We start from the raw sequence: 14,854 nt of genomic DNA, 5'->3' as shown, positions 1-14,854 counted from the left end.
ATATAGTCATAGTAGGGGACTTTAACATCCTATTGACACCAATGGACAGATCTTCCAGACATATAATCAAAAAGGAAACAGTAGCATCAGACCAGATGGATTTAATTGATATTTTTAGAACATTTTGCCCCCTACACAGCAGAACGTACATTTTTTTTCCCAAGTCCACGTAGAATATTTTCCAAGATAGGCCACATGTTAGGCCAAAAAACAAGTTGCAATAAATTTAAGAACATATAAATCATATAAAGTGTCTTCTCTGACCACACAGTATGAAACTATAAATCAATTACAGGAAACACACCCATACACCCACAAACACATGGAGGTTAAATAACATGCTACTAAAAAATAAATAGATTAACAATAAGACTTAAAAAATCAAAAGACACCTTGAGACGAATGAAAAAGAAATAACAAAAAATCTATGGTACAGAGCAAAAGCAGTCCTTAGAGGGAAATTCATAGCGATACAGGCCTACCTCAAGAAACAAGAAAAATCTCAAATAAACAATCTACTCTTACACCTAAAGAAACTAAAAAAAGAAGATCAAACAGAACTCAAAGTGAGTAGAAGGAAGAAAACGATAAAGATCAGAGCAGAAATTAAAAAAAAAATAGAGTCTAAAAATAATATAAGAGATCAATGAAAAGAAGAGTTGGATCTTTGAAAAGATCAACAAAATTCATAAACCTTTAACCAGACACATCAAGAAAAAAAAGAGAGATGATCCCAAAATAAAACTGGAGAAGAAGAACAAGGACAACTGACACCACAGAAATACAAAGGATTATAAGAAAATAACACAAGCAATTATATACCAAAGATTGGACAATCTGGAAGAAATGGATAAATTCCTAGGAACATACAGTGTTCTAGGACTAAATCAAGAAGAAACAGAAAATCTGAAGAGACCAATTACTACAAACAATTGAACCAGTAATCAAAAAAATCCCAACAAATAAAAGTCTTAGACCAGATGGCTTCAGGGGTAAATTTTATCAGACATTCAGAGAATTAGCACCTATCCTTCTTAAACAATTTCAAAAAAATCAAGAGAAGTGAAAGCTCTCAACCTCATTTTACAAGGCCACTATTACCTTGATTCCAAAACCAAATAAAGACATCACAACAAAAAAATATCCCCAATATCCCTGATGAACAGAGATGCAAAAATTTTCAACTCAATTCAGCAACACATTAAAAAGATTATACACCATGGTCAAGTAGGATTTTTTCCTGGGATGAACTTTTGTTTACTATCTAAAAATCAATCAATGTTGATCACCACATAAATAAAATGAAAGATAAATATTATAATAAAATCATTAGATGCAGAAAAAGCATTTGACAAAATTCAACATTCGTTTATCATAAAAATCTCAACAAAATGGGAATAGTGGGAACATACCTCTACATAATAAAAGTCATATATGACAAATACACAGCTAACAGCATATTCAGTGTGGAAAAGTTAAAAATATTTTTCTTAAGACCAGGAACAAGACAAAAATGTCCACTTTCACCACTTTTATTCAACATAATATTAGAAGCCCAACTGCAGCAATCAGAGAAGAAAAAGAAATGAAAGTTATCTACAAGGATGAAGTAAAACTGTCATTATTTGAAGACGACTTTATATTATATATATAGAACTCCAGAGATTTTACCAAAAAACTATTTGAACTGATAAATTCAGTAAAGTAGCAGAATACAACATTAATATTCAGAAATCAGATGCATTTTATATACCAATAATGAACTATGAGAAACAGAAAGTAAGAAAACAATCTTATAATTGCATCAAAAAATAAAATACTTAGGAATAAATTTAAACAAGGAGATAAAAGGCCTATACTCAGAAAATTATAAGACATTGAAGAAAAAAACTAAAAAATATACAAATAAATGGAAGCCTATACTGTGCTCATGAATAGAAAGAATTGATATTGTTAGATTGTCCATGCTACCTAAAGCAATTTACAGATTCAATGCAATCCTTATCAAAATATCAATGGCATTTTTCACAGAACTAGAGCAAGTTATCCACAAAAAAACTACAAATAGCCACAGCAATCTTGAGAAAGAAGAGCAAAGTTGGAGATATCATGCTATCTGATCTCAAAGTATATTACAAGCCTATAGTAATCAAACAGCATGGTACTAGCATAAAAATCAACATAGTTCAATGGAACATAATAGAGAGCCCAGAAAAAACTTACAACTATATGGTTATTTAATCTATAACAAAGAAGGCAAGAATATACAATTGGGTAAAGAGAGCCTCTTTAATAAATGTCACTGAAAAACTGAACAGATACATGCAAAAAAGATGAAACTAGACCACTTTCTTATACCATATACAAGAATAAACTCAAAATGAATTAAATACTTAAATGTTTACCTGAAACCGTAAAACTTCCAGAAGAAAACGCAGGTAATAAACTCTCTGATATTGCTCTTAGCAATATTTTTTTCTGATATATCTCCTTGGGTAAGGGAAATGCAAGGGAAAATAAACAAACGGGACTACATCAAACTAAAATGTTTTTGTGCAGCAAAGGAAACCATCAACAAAACAAAAAGTCATCTAACTAAATAGGAGAAGATATTTCCTAATGACATATCCAAGAAGAGATTAATATCAAAAATATATTTAAAAACTTAGAATCTGAGAAACATGGTAGAGTGAGAGATGTCCTCAGATCTCTCCCTTTGAAACAACAATAAGCTGAATATCTAAAACTGAACAAAAAACACCCAAACTGCACACCAGCATGTCTGAGTATGAGATCTATGCATAAGAACTACCACAAGTCAGAACCCCGGGTATTGAGTGGTGGACTGGGAGAAAAAAGAAGCTGCCTCTCTCAGCCAGAGCTTCCTGTAGGAGGAGAGGGAGGAGAGAAGGAGCGACGACTAACCTGATCAGCCATACTTGGAAGTGCTGAGACTTCTACGCAGTTGGCAGTAGGGTCCAGTCATTAGGGCAGAAAGCAGAGAAGTGGGGCGGGACCACAGAGGAACAACAGTTGATTTTGACCAGCCCCATTTGCAAAACTGAGGCTGAGCTGACTCCCAACTCAGAGGGCCCCTCCCCCCCATACCCTTCGAGAGCAATCACTGATCACCGTGGAGCTCCAGGGGAATCTGAGCAAATGCTACTGAAACTGCTAGGGATCCAAGAGGCTTAGATGCCACCTACTGAAAACCAAAAGAAGAGTGCCTTCTTTGCAGCAGGCTAAAGAGAGATCTTTATTTAATAAATCTTCTTTCTGGAAAAACAACAGAATACACTTTCATTAATGCCCGGGCAGAGAAATAGTCCATTAAACACAATGAAAACTAAGGTGACAAAGCATCTCAGAAAGAAAGAGAAAAATCTCCAGAATATAAGCTTACAGGCAGAAAAATATGCTACTTAAATGACAAAGACTTCAGGATGGTACTTCTGAAAAAAACTCAAAGAGATCCAAAACAACTCAAATCAACAATTTCAGGAATTGAAAAAACAACTAGATAAGCAGAGCAAGGAAATTGAAACCCTCAAGAAGAACACAATAGATCTTCTGGAGATACAAAGAAACATACTGTAAAAGTTGAAAAATGAAATATCAAGCTTGGGAAATAGAGTTGACCAAATGGAGGAAGGGATCAGTGATACTGAGGACAGAAATCTAGAAATAAATCAGAAGGAAATAGGGAGAAACCGAAGAATGAAAAATAATGAAAGAGAAATACAAGAACTAGCTGATATCATCAGGAGAGGAAACATAAGAATAATGGGCATTACCAAAGGCAAGGAAAAGGAGCAGGACCTAGAAAGCATTTTCAGACAAATAATAGATGAGAATTTCCCAAATCTAAGGAATGAACTGGAGCTTGGAATTCAAGAAGTCAACAGAATACCCAATTATCTCAACCTAAAATGGCCTTCATCATTACAACTTGTATTAGAGTTATCAGAAATGAACAATAAAGATAGAATTCTCAGGGCAGCCGGGGAGAAGAAAACGGTAACTAATAAAGGAAAACCTATTAGATTATTGTCAGACTTCTCAGTGCAGACCTTACAAGCCAGAAAGAAATAGAATCAAAAATTTAAACTATTAAGTGAAAGGAACTACCAGCCTAGAATACTGTATCCAGCTAAACTCTCCTTTATGTATGTAGGAGAAATCAAGACCTTACCAGACAAACAAAAATTGAGGGAATTCTTGACTACGAGACCTGCACTATAGGAAATACTGAAAGGGGTCAGCTCATCTAAAACAAAATAACAACAACAACAAAAATACATAATTAGGAGTAAAGTGACTATCAGGCAAATAGAAGCAAAGGAGTGCAACCCTTACTAAGAATAGGGCATTATAAACTTAAATAATAAGAAGAGAATTGCTATAGCAAAATAGTTACGAATATTCAGCATACATAGGGACAAACTGAGATAACAATGACTGAAAAGGAGAGGATTAAAAGATCCAAATTTGCAAAGGAGAATGGAGATAAGGCCCATGCAGAAGAAAATGGACAACTATGTATAACTATGCTTTTCATATTCATAATGGTAACCACACACCAAAGATTCAGAACTGAAGTATATAACATGAAGCAAGAACAACAAGAGGCAAAACCCACAAAAGCCAATCAAAATAAAGAACACAGAAACACAAGGACAAGGAAGCAATGGAAACACCGAACTACCAGAAAGCAAAAGATAAAATGGCTATAAGAAGACCTCATATTTCAATAATCACCCTATATGTAAATGTACTGAACTTATCAGTAAAAAGGCACAGAGTTGCAGAATGGATCAACAAACAAAACCCAATCATATACTGCCTCCAGGAGACACATCTCAGCTTCAAAGACAAATATAGACTCAAAGTGAAAGGGTGGAAATTCAGTGAAAAACAGGAGTAGTGGTACTAATATCAGATGAAATAGACTTTAAAATAAAAAAGGTAAAGAAAGATATTGAGGGACACTTCATAATGATAAAGGGAATCATGCACCCAGGAGAAATAACACGTTAATATCTTGCTCCTAATCAGGGAGCCAAGATATATGTAAAGCAATTACTAACAGAATTAAAGAAAGAAACAGACGAAAACACTATCATAGTAGGGAACTTAAATACCCTACTGTCAGATTTGGACAGATCATCCAAACAGAAAATCAATAAGGAAATAATTTCTTTAAATGACGCATTAGAACAACTGGACATAACTGACATTTACAGAGCCCTTCATCCCAAAACAGTTGCTTATACATTCTTCTCTAGGGCACATGGAACATTCTCAAGAATCGACCACATACTAGGACACAGAGATAGCCTCAACAAATATAAGAGGGTGGAAATCATACTATATTCTCTGATCATAATACTTTGAAACTGGAGATCAACTGCAAAAAGAAAGCAGGAAGAACCACAAATACATGGAGATTAAACAACATGCTACTGAAGAAGAACAGGGTCAGACAAGTAATAAAAAGAGATCAAGAGATACACAGAAATGAATAATAATGATAGTACAACATATCAAAACTTTTGGGACATGGCAAAAGCAGTCAAAGAGGAAAGTTCATATCATTACAGATTTATTTCCAAAAACGAGAATGAGTCCAAATAAATAACCTAACGCTTCATCTTAAAAAACTAGAAAAAGAAGAACAAATGAGGCCTAAAGTTAGCAGAAGAAAAGAAATAATAAAAATTAGAGCAGAAATGAATAAAAATTGAAAACAAAACAAACAAAACAGTAGAAAAAATAAATACAACAAAGAGCTGGTTCTTTGTGAATGTTAATAAAATAGTCAAATCCCTGGCTAGACTCACTAAAAAGAAGGAGAAAGGACACAAATAAATAAAAGCAGGGGGAAAGAAGGGGAAATTATGATTGATATCACAGAAATACAAAGGATTATATAAGAATACTATAAAAAAGTATATAATAACAAATTTAATAACTTAGAAAAAATGGACCAGTACTTAGAAAAATATGATCTTCCTAGACTGAACCAAGAAGAACTGGAAAATTTAAATAGACAGATCAGCAGTATGGAAATTGAAACAATCATCAAAAACCTACCAAAAAGTCAAAGTTTAGGACCAGATGGCTTCACCAGGGAATTCTACCAAACATTCAAAGAAGATTTAATACCTATACTCCTCAAACACTTCCAAAAAATCAAAGAGGAGGCAATACTTCCCAACTCATTTTATGAGGCCAATATTACTCTGATACCAACACCTGGTAAAGATAACACTAAAAAAGAAAACTGCAGACCAACATCTCTCATGAACACAAATGCAAAAATAAGATACTAGTGAACCAAATACAGTGGGATTCATTCCAGGGGCACAAGAATGGTTCAACATACGCAAATTGATTAATGTGATACACCATATAAATTAAAAAATGAGAATCATATGATCATATCAATAGATGCAGAAAAAACTTTCGACGAGATACAGCATCCATTTATGATCAAACACTTCACAAAATTGGTGCAGAAAGAAAGTTCCTTAACATAATAAAGGCCACGTATGACAAACTCTCAGCCAACATTATACTTAATGGCGAAAAACTAAAACCCTTTCCTTTAAGATCAGGAACAAGGCAAGGGTGTCTAGTATTGCCATTGGAGATCCTAGCAAGTGCAATCATGCAAGAGAAAGATATAAAAGGCATCCAAATAAAAAACGAAGAAGTCAAACTGTCACTATTTGTGGATGACATGAGTCTCTATATAGAAAGCCCTAAATACTGCTAGAAACAATAAGCAAATACAGTAAAGTCTCTGGATGCAAAATCAACATTCAAAAATTCATAGCATCCCTATACTCTAATAATAAAGCATCAGAAAGAGAAGTGGAAAAAATAATTCCTTTTGCAATTGCAACAGCAACAAAATACCTAAGAATAAATTTAACGAAACATGTGAAGGACCTATATAATGAAAACTATAAGACCCTATTAAAAGAAATCAAAGAAGATACAATGAAATGGGGAGATATTCTGTGTTCTTGAAATGGAAGAATCAACTTAGTTAAAATGACTTTATTACCGAAGCATAATACAGATTTAATGCAATCCCCATCAAAATCTCATTGGCATTTTTTAAAGAAATAGAACAAAAAATCATCAGATTTTTGTAGTTACAAATCAGTCACAGAAATGTAAAATACAACATAAGGAATATAGTCAATAATATTTTAATAACTATGTATAATGCCAGGTGGGTACTAGACTAACTGGGGGGATTACTTTGTAAATTATATAAATATATAACCACTAACTATGCTGTTTACCTGGAATTAATATAAAATAATATTGAATGTTAACTGTGACCAGAAAATAAAAATAAAAAAAATATACTGAACCATTTAAAAAAGATAATTCAGCTAATTGTTTAATTTTTTGTTTTTATTTTTTTATTTCTTTTTTTTAAAGCAAAATTATATGCAGAATCTCAATGTATACAAGAGTTAAAAACTTTGATGCTTTAATTAAATCTGAACAGAGAACTTGTAGTCAACTCTTCCTTTCATTACTCCTCTAAAATCTCCTCGGTCATTTCTTTAGAAATTTAGGACTTTGAGTAACACTTTGAAAACTACTATACTTATTCATTGCATTAGAAAATAATAAAATGGAACTAAAATCCAAATCCTGATTGCTAGTCTGATTTTTTTTTTCTAGTATGCAGGGCATCATAACTTATTTATTACCTTGGTCTGGAAGCTATCTATGTCTAGCTGCCTTCTGGTCAATTTCTGACACAATATATCCCTTGTATTCATAGCTAACTATGTGGACTAGGGATATTCACTTAACCTTTTTGGGTCCCAGGTTTCTGATCTATAAAATGAAAAAAATTATAACCTTCTTTAAACATATCACCAGCGCAGAGTTTCTAGAAACTTATGGAAACAGAATAAGTATTCAGTGAATGTAAAGTAAATGAAAGCAGAAACTCTTATCTACCATTGTAACCTCTATGAATGCCTTGCATGGCATCTGTCATGAACAGATATTCAATATATATTTGTTAAATAAATGAGGAATGGCGATATATCATAGGCAGGAAACTTTTTAAAACTTGTAAGTGTTATAAAAATTTAAGGGATCATTAGGTTTATTATTAAAATCAAATAATCTCTAAATTATCTGTGGCGGCCCACTGGCTGTTCACAAAAGTGAGCCATGTTATCTCGGTCTCTGACATCTGGTTGTTCACAACCTTTGCCAAACAATGATTAGAATATATAGGGCTAAGTAGAATTGGACATAATCCTTTTTAAAAATGATTAGAAAAGATTTTTTACATTATGTATAGATATGAGAAATGCATTTTATTTATTTATTTATTTACTTACTTACTTATTTATTTACTTACTTATTTTTGTGCCATAGGAAAATGCATTTTAGATAGAGGAATGAGGGCAAATATATTTTGGGTTAAAAGTAAAGAAAGTAGCCACAGTTAATTTTATTTTCAAATTAGGCAACATAAAAGATTTTGTTATTCTTCTGAGAAATTGAAGAAGGCATCATAAAAGAAATGGAATTCTCAGAATACTGTATTTCCCCACTCTTTTGTCAATAGGTTAAAGCATTTGTTAGAGTAGAAGTCAAATTATCTTTTGGCTTGCTTTGAGCAAAGGCCAGTATGAAAACAATTGTACTTTTGTAAAGAAATGGACACCAGACAACTACAAACTCTATTCTTCATCCTCGTCTTGTTTGTTTTACGAGGAGAAAGACTTTTGTGATATACTGCATAGATGAGTTGGCGGGGTCTGAACTATGAAACAAAGATTCTGCGGCAAGCATGTGCACTTTAAACAACTGCACCAGGGTTTGCAGTTGTTTAATCTTTTTTTTTTTCTTATTTGCAAAGCCTTGACAGAGCATATCCGTTGGTTCTGTTGGAGAAAAAAAGACTTCCTGAGACATGATGTAATTTTTCCAAAGGGGAAACATATGTTGAGTCCTGAACTACAAAACAATACTGAGGTGCTGATAGCTGTGCTGTCAGTCACGTGACAGGATACAGTGTAGGTTAGGCAGCGCTACTCAGGGGCCTTTGGAGAATGGGGTGTGTGGGAGGGAAAGGAATGAAAAAGTATCTGAAGCTTTTAAAATATAGACTCCATTTAGTTTATGGGAATATGGAAGGAATGCTTTTCTGTTTTTAGTTAGAATGACCTTCCTCTTCAGAACATGACATACCACACATGCACTTCTTTTTTTTACCCCAGAGACACTAGGTACTTATAGTGTTTGTATAAAGTAAAAGTTTCAATAAAAAGTTAAGTAAAATAAATGAAGATTTTATTGTCAGCATGATTCATAATGAATTTCTCATAAAATTATGTAGCAAATGTAGCTATCACAGAGTAGTGAGCTGGTACATGATACAGGGGCTTGACATACTTTTAAGTTTTACTTTATCTGAACAATTAGATACATATCCCTAATTGTCAGGGAGTAAGAAATCAGGGTTTGACTAAGAAGCAGATTGACTAGAATGATATCTATTTATTTCTCTCTTTTAATCTGTCTTATCTATCTGTCTAGCTAGGATCAACTAGCTGCATAGTACTGTATTAGGTGCGATAGTAATTACAAAGGTAAAAGTAACTAGCTTTCTTCTTTAAATAATTACTTTTCTAGTTGATGAAATTAAACACACACACACACACACTCACACACACACACACACACACACCTTGCATACACACAAGACCTTACTACTAAAAAGTGGAGTCCTCTTAGACCAGCAGCAGCAAAAACACTTGAGAGCTTGTAAAATCACAGATCTCAGATTCCACTCTGGTGATTCATTTGCACAGTTTGAGAAATACCTGTATAAGTAATCTATTATGGGAACATAAAACACGAAGAAGTTGCCTCTGGAAAGATGATAAAGGAAGACTTTAAGATAAGTTGGCATGAAATAGGCCTAGAAAAATCGATAGCTAGAAGTATGCTCAAAGACTTGGAAGTGAGAAGCAGTAGATTAGAGAACAGAGAACAATCCAATAAACAAATGTATTATGGGGAAAGTGGGAGATGAAATTGAAAGATCCATTAGGGCAGATTACCATGCTAAAAGTTTGGGCTTTTGTACTATAGATATAAAAATGTGATTGTTTCACATTTAAATAATAATAATAACAACAACAACAACAACAACAACAATAGTAGTAGTATATTATTAAAATTAAAGTTATAGTATATAACTTTATTTTGAGGGTTTTTAAATTAAGATGTAGTATTTTATTAAGTCTTTATGGAAAACATGTGTGATAGGGTTACTCATTGAGAGGCAGATTAGTGGAAAGATATAGAAAGACTTTTTTCAGCACTTTGAAGATGTAGTTACATTGTCTCCTGACTTGCATTATTTCTAATATGAAGTTTATAGAATTATGTGTTTTTTTCCCCTTTAAGTAACATCATGTGCATTTTTTTCCTCTGCATATTTCTAAACTTTTCTCTCTATCATGGGTTTTTGATAATTCGATTATGCTGTGAATTGATACTTCTTAAAAATCAAATTTAGAAAAATTTCAGCCACTACTTTTTCTGTCCACCCTCTCTCCATTTGAGACTCTAACTATGCATATAATAGACTGCCAAACTCTATTTAATTTCCATTGTTTTTCCATTGTACTTTAGTTTGGATACATTTTATTGTTGTTTTTAAATTTACTGGTATTTCTTCTAACATGCTGTAATCCATACATTTTTTTACTTTGAATATTGTAGTTTCCATTTCTAAAAGAACCATCTGTGGTTTTATTTGTTTGTTTGTTTGTTTGTTTATTTATTTTACAGCTTTCATTTTCCCCACATTTTATTTATGTTTTCTTTTAAATCAAGAGTTAGTACACAAAGGCCCATGGATCTAATAGAACTGATGACCTATTTTTGTATAGCCTGTGATCTGAGAATGGGTTTTACATTAGAAAGAATTATTTAAAAAATAAAGAAAAAATGCAATAGAGACCATTTGTGATCCACCAAGCTTAAAATATTTGCTCTCTGGCTCTCTACAGAAAAAGTTTTCTAATTTCCACTTTAAATCTCTGATTGAAATAATATAATAGCTATTTTAGAGTCCTTGTTGGCTAATTCATTTCTAGGTCTCTTTCTATTGACTCATATTTTCCTCAAACTTTTCTGCTTCTTCACAAGACTAGTAATATTTTATTGGATGCTGAACATTAGAGATGTTACATTGTTAAATATTTGCATTTTGTTGTCTTTCATTAAAAATGTTGAGGTTTGTTTTGGCAGGCTGTTAAATGACTTATAGATCAGCTTGATACTATAGAGCTTTATTCTAGTATAGCCATATTACTAATGCATGACTTTCCTGGTGCCTTTCTTCAATGTCCTACATTTTCAACAAGGTTTCTCCATGCTGATTGATAGTAGAATATTTTCTAAGCATGTGTGAGTCAGGGAATTGCTCAGCTTATAGCTTCCTGGATGAGTCAGTTTGTGTCCTGCCTTGTAGAGTTTTATCCTAAACTTGAAGAGATTAATATTTACCCAAAGACTTGAAGGGACTGTTATATAGATTTCTAGATCTCTTTCTTTGCATAGTTTCTTTCTTTCCTACACTCTTCCCACAAGTCCCATTTTTCTTATTGTACCTGAACTCTTATTTCTGACTCTTCAGCTCAGAAAAACCCTGGGCTCCTACCCCTGTGCAGCAGCCTGGACATTGCTTCCGGAGAGGAAGTTGGGGCATCATAAGGCTCATCTTTCTATTTTCCTTCTCTCATGGATTGAAGTCCTATGCTGCCTATAATTCAATCTCTGAAAATAGTTGTTTCATGTATTTTACTTAGTTTTCAGTCTTTTTACAGTGAGAGAGCAAGTTTTATGCCAGTTGCTCTATCATAGGTGGAAGCCAACAGCATGTATATTTGGGTCAGACAAACTTTTTTTCTAGTTCTGACTCTGCACTTACTAGCTGTGGATCTTAGGCTAGTCATTCGCTTCTATTAGCATCAGTTTCCTTATCTGTAAAAGAGGGATAGTAATAGGACTTTTTGTGAAGATTAGTTGAAGAACTGTATGTCAAATACTAGCAAAGTGCCTAGACGATAGTAATAGAAAATAATAGAAAATAAACACATGATAGTTATTATTAACATCTCATTTCAGGGTCAGGCAGAGAGATGATTATACAATAAGTAGTAGAGTTAGTTCAATATCACACAGTAAGCAGTAGAGTTGTTCTCCCTTCCAGGACCTCCAAGTCCAAAGCTCCTCTGTTTTATGTCAGCACTCACTATGGCTAGCTCACATAGAAATAGTTGAGCCACAAAGACCAGACAGTAAAAGGATCCAAGAAAGGGTCACATTTCTGTAGAATGTGTTATACAAAATGAAAGATTCTGAATTATGATCAGATCTGAATGGAAGTTCAGACTGGGACAGAAATTTGTTGCTTGTTGGAGGCAAACACTGAGTAATGGTGGGACATATGCTAATATTTAAAACAACCGAATTTTTTTACTTACTGAGCATCAAGTTCCACTATAGTCATCTACCAATTTGTTCAACCAATACGGTTCTAATTGTTCCTACTTTCCACTTGCTCTCCCCACCCACACTACTGGGGTGCTTCAATAAGACCAACTTTATCTTTTATAGCTGCCTAACATTTCCAGCTTCCATGTGAAATATCACTTTAGTTCAGGGGACTCCTGCATTCCCTAAATGGATAGTCAGGACTTGAAAGGGTATCTAAGGAAACATACAGTAAGCATGTTGAGGGGCCTAAGACACATATGCCAAAGGGGGCATCAAGATGGAGTTTAGTTGTCCTGTGGTTGAAGTCATGGAGATGAGTCTGACGGTTTCCAGACACAGAGAGCATGAGTTTTGGTATATGATTGATTTGAGCTGAGAACACTGAGCAAATTACTAACCTCTTCAACCTCCAGCTCCCCTAATCTGTGAAATGGTGAAAGTGGGCACTTCGTAAGAATGAATAAGATAATGTATGTAATGTTCTTCAAACATAGTAAGATTTGAGAAAAATAATAACTCCCCAAATAATAAGAGACTCTACCTACAAAACCTACCTTTTTTTTCCCCCTCAAATATTTATTCCACTCTATTTTCTCCCAGACTCCTGGACAGCTAGGTATCTGAAGCCTATGTTAATGTTACTCTGATAACCACTTTCACTCACAGACACAATCCTAGCCAGGGTTCAATCTGGGAAACAGAAACCATACACATTTTTAAATACAGAGAATTTAATGTTAGGAATTTGTTAAACAGGTATTGGAAGACTGAAAAGGGAAAACAGAAACACCAAGGTAACATGGAGACAATAACTACAGGAAGCAGTAATCATTCCTTGACTTGTTCCTCTGGGGAGTATAAAGAGACAAGTTTGCAGTGTTAGAACCCAAAGCTTAGAGGAATGACTCCACAAAGCTGGACTGAAAAGAGGGAGATCTGCCCTTCCTGGTGCCTCAGGTGCCTGGTTTGGGAACCCTGCAGAGCTGAGACTCAGACATCTGAAGAAGAGGTAATGTTCAGCTAGTGTTGGTGTCTCTGAGGTGGCCTCATGATAAAGGAGGGTGAAAAACTTGGATACTAGGCCAATTGTTACTTGAACTAACTGCCACTGCTGAGGTGAAAACATTGGTGGGCAACATTTACAGAAACAAGAACAGAAAAAAAAGGGCTTATTCTCCCTTCTCTGGTCTTATAGTGTATTGACAGAGCCCAACAGGGATCTGGCTGGCAAAGGAGGAGTGAGGTTTTCCAAGTTCCTGCTTCAGTGGCATGATGTAGAGTCCAGAAGCATAGGTTTGGAGCTAAGAAACTGTTTAAAAAACAACACAATGTGCTTTGTACACTGATCCCCAACTTTTTCTTGATCTCCTTGGCTCCTGGCTCTCAGATTCATTTCCTGTTTTCAAGCTTGCCTCCATGCTAGAACTCGATGTTTAGTTCCATTTATGCAGATCTAATCTTTGGAATTCTCTCCTTGATTATAATTTTCATTAGTTAAGATTCTTTTGGGTGCAAGTCATAGAAGGTCAACTTGACCTAAATCAAACACTTTTGTTTAAGGCCTATACTGGATGACAAATAACCAGGAAAGACAAAGTGCAGTTGAGGGCAATTAAGATAAGGATGCAATACTGTTAGCATTCCTCCTCCATCCCTGGTCATGTTATCTTGACAAGTTGGCTTATTCTCTCCTCTTTTAGGCAGACTTCCTCACACAATGGTGCATGGAAGTCTGTAGCTCTGGGTTGCAGAAAGAAAATAAAGAGTTTCTCTCTCATGGTTCCAGAGTGAACAATTTCAGGGAATTATGATTGACTGGCTTTGGTTCTGGGCCCTCTTTTTGGACCAGAGAAGGTATTATATTTACGGCTTAGCTGAAGTCTTAAGTTCACCCCTGTGAACTGATGTGACTAGAAGAAATGAATCAATAGTTGTCCACTATAATTTTTGTTTATTTAATTATAGACAAGAATATCCTCATTATCCATGTAAAACAATGATGGAGATTGTGCACTGATAGGTCTCTTCTGGGCAATACTTTGATTGTACTGTCATATCTGCTGACACTAGGTAGTCAAGAGTCTAGATAACATTTTTTACAGGGTTGCTATGAATCTTATTGTTGGGTTATTGGGGCACTCAATAAAAAATAAACCTACTCATTTTTCTTTCTTTTTTTTTAGCCAGAGTTCTGAAACAATTGGAGAAAAAATCATAGGATCTTACTGATTTGTGGCAATAAAGACATGTAACTGGTCTCATTAAAACTATCATCTACTACCTTACTTCA

The sequence above is a fragment of the Pteropus medius genome, unplaced genomic scaffold (assembly GCF_902729225.1).
Source record: "Pteropus medius unplaced genomic scaffold, Ma_sr-lr_union100, whole genome shotgun sequence".
In the NCBI taxonomy this organism is placed as follows: domain Eukaryota; kingdom Metazoa; phylum Chordata; class Mammalia; order Chiroptera; family Pteropodidae; genus Pteropus; species Pteropus medius.
This window is presented reverse-complemented; position numbering follows the sequence as displayed.